The following is a 3,390-nucleotide window of genomic DNA, read 5'->3' as shown; positions in this document are numbered from 1 at the left end:
CAGGACCCAACGCGCCGGCACCGTGGCGGCGACCGGAGGAGGGGGCGCTGGGGGTGGGAGCGACACACCACCGCTCGGCCTCGGGCACCTGAGGGACAACCCGGAGCGCTCCAGGAGCACCGCAAAGACCCAGGCAGAGCCAGCGCTCGTGCAACGCCCGAGAGGGCAGCACGACGGGCCGGCGGGACAGCACCCCCACCGCCGCGGAGGGGGGCGGCCCCGCAAGGCGACAACCACAAGAGGCGAAAGCGAGGGGTGCCTGCTGCGTCAGAGGACCCCGCCGACCCCCGCCGAACGCCACGAGGCAGACGGCGGGGGCGGGACAGCAAGGTCAGGCCGGGCTCCGCACCCCAGCGCCTCCCAACGCACCGCTCACAGGCGGGGACGAGAGACAGGGGGCCCCCGCGGGCGGGACGAGAAGAACGGGTCCCATTCACCATGAATGGCCGCCCCTCGCCCGCCGCGGCTCGGTCCCGGCCCGGGAGAGCACGACATCACCACATCAATCAGGGAAAGCAACCCCGGAGCGGGGTCGGTCGGTCAGTCAGTCAGTCAGCCACAGCCTCCCCGGAGGCCAGCGAGCAGATCAACCTGACCACCCCCAGCTCCGGGAAAGGGGCGGCAGACAACCCGGCAGAGACGAGGAACGCCTGACACGCACGGCACGGAGCCAGCGGGAGTGGGGTTGTCACGGCCGCCCCAGGTGCCCACAGCAGGGAGCGCGCAGCGGCAGGGTAAGCCCGCGCCGCCTTCCCCGCCGCCCCCGGGTGGGTCAGAGACCCGGACCCAAGGCGGCACCGGGAGTCGGGACGCTCAGACGCACGAGAGACCAGGCACACACGGGCCCCAGCAGGCGGCTCCAGCACGAGCAGGGCCGGCTAGCCGGGTCACCGGGAGGCCCAGAGGCCCACCACGCATCCAGAGGCCCGACCTCTCCAGCGACAAGTCGCCAGAGGACAGCGTGTCAGCAATAACCCGGTGGCCCAAAATGCCGGCTCGGAGTGAAAGATATACCTCCCCAGGGGACAGGAGGTCGAGCCACCGACCACGCCGCCGGCCCAGGGAACCCGCGACACGGACATCTGTCCCCAAAATCGCCACCATCGCAGCCAGACACGGAGCACCCAGGGCCCTCTGGTCGACCCCAGGACACACGCCGGAGCAGCGCCGGGCCAGGGACGTCCTCCCGGCCACCCGTGCCACGCAGGGGCCGGCCCGTGTCTCCAGAGCGAGACTCGGAAGCGTTTTCGGCCGTCCTCTCGTACGACCGGGACACACGAGGGACCGAAGGCCGGCCAAGTGTGACCCCTCGGGCCGCACGCGCGCTCAGGGAGCGCTCTCCGACTCCCCACGGGGACTTGAAAACAAAAGGTCACGGCAGAGGGGCGGCGGCCGGGCCCGGGGACCGCTCCCCGGCACCCGGGGGACGAGGCAGGACGGTCCCCGGCTCCCCACGGGGACTTGGGGAAAAAAATTCGGCCGCTGCCTCAGACGGCCAGGATGCGCGCGGGCCCGCGACCGGGCCGGGAAGGGTGTCCCCAGCCTCCCGCCCCAAGCCCGGTGGGTCCCCGCGGGTCGCGGGTCAGGCCTCGGGAGCTGAGCTGCGGCGTGCTGGTCGACCAACCCCGGCAGCCCCCACACCCGGCTCAGGCCCGAAAGCGCAGCGACAACCTCTCCCCACATAAGCCTGCACGCCCGAGCTCTGACTCACAAGCGACGCGCCAGAGCTCTGGCGCGACCGGGACAGCCCGGCTGACGACCGCGGTGTTTCCGGAGCTCTGCCTAGCTCACAGCGGGGACGGTCCCCTCCCTCGGCAGCTGCCACCGCAGCTCCGGAAGCCAAGGGAACGATATAAAAGCGGCCGCCAGATGGAGTCCGACAACCGTCGCGAACGTCACCAAGACAGATCCGGATGGCAGGCCGGCCCGCCGACCGCGAAACCGAAACCGTGAGTCGAGAAACGCTATCCCGAGGCCGAAAACGCAGCCCCTCTACCCCAACCCCACAGAAACGGTCCCCAAAGCCTGTCTCTGCATCGACCGCGACAGAGTCAGAAGACAACCCACGGCGTGTGGATGTTCGGAGAGGCATCTCGGAGGGAGAAACAGCAAGCAAGGACTCGGTCGCGGGCCGTTGAGGACACAGGGAGACACAGATTGCGTAGGCTCTTCCTGAATCCAGACAGAGACGGAGGGAGGGAGGGAGGGAGGGAGGCAGGGAGGGAGGGAGGGAATGGAGAGAAGAGACAGATGGTGAAAGGAAGGGAGGGAGGGAAGGGAGCAGGGAGAGAGGGAGGAAGGAAAAGGGAGAGAAAAGGGAGACAACGTGGAAAATGAAGATGATGAAACGTCACTTTTCAAAGGTTACATTTTTACAGGAGAGATGGAAAGGAAAGAAACCTGAAACAGAGAGAAAGAATGAGGAAAGAAGGGAAAAAGAAACAGAGGAAACAGAAAAGAAGGACAGAAACGGAATAAAAGAAATAAAGAAAGCACGGAAGAGAAACGAACAAGAGAGAAAGGGAGGGAGGCAGGGAGGGAGGGAGGGAGGAAAACATAGAGAAGGAGACAGAGAAAGAAAGAAGGGAAGAAAAACACAAAGGAGAGAAAGAAAGAAAAGACAAATAACAGCATAAATATTTGCATTTTTAGCTAAATATGAGATATAAAAATACATCAAAACAGATGAAAATATTTGTCTTGATCGAGACCATCCCGGCTAACATGGTGAAACCCCGTCTCTACTGAAAAATACAAAAAACAAACTAGCCGGGCGAGGTGGCGGGTGCCTGTAGTCCCAGCTACTTGGGAGGCTGAGGCAGGAGAATGGCGTGAAGCCGGGAGGCGGAGCTTGCAGTGAGTTGAGATCCGGCCACTGCACTTCAGCCTGAGCGACAGAGCGAGACTCCGTCTCAAAAAAAAAAAAAAAAAAAAAAGAGAATAAATAAATAAATACATACATACATACATACATACATAAAAAAAGAAAGAAAGAAAGAAAATATTTGTACTTATACACATGAATGAATAGATGAAAATAAATACATAAAAAATAAAATAACATGAGCAAACAGGCCAGGCACGGTGGCTGACGCCTGTGATCCCAGCACTTTCAGAGGCTGGGAGAGAGAGAGAGAGAGAAAATGAAGGAAAGAAAGGAAGAAAGGAAGAAAGAAAGAAAGGAAGGAAGGAAGGAAGGAAGGAAGGAAGGAAGGAAGGAAGGCAGGAAGGCAGGCAGACAAAGAAAGAGAGAGAGAAAGAAAGAGAAAAAGAGAAAGAGAGAAAGAAGGAAAGAAAGAGAGAAAGAAAGAAAGAAGAAAGAGAGAGAGAGGGAGAAAAACAGCCAGAAAGAAAGACGAGAGAAGAAAGAAAAAAAGAAGACAGAGGAAA

Source organism: Chlorocebus sabaeus, unplaced genomic scaffold (assembly GCF_047675955.1).
Source record: "Chlorocebus sabaeus isolate Y175 unplaced genomic scaffold, mChlSab1.0.hap1 unalloc_scaffold_1354, whole genome shotgun sequence".
NCBI classification, from domain to species: domain Eukaryota; kingdom Metazoa; phylum Chordata; class Mammalia; order Primates; family Cercopithecidae; genus Chlorocebus; species Chlorocebus sabaeus.
The sequence above is the reverse complement of the archived record's forward strand: the minus strand, read 5'-3'. Positions refer to the sequence as shown.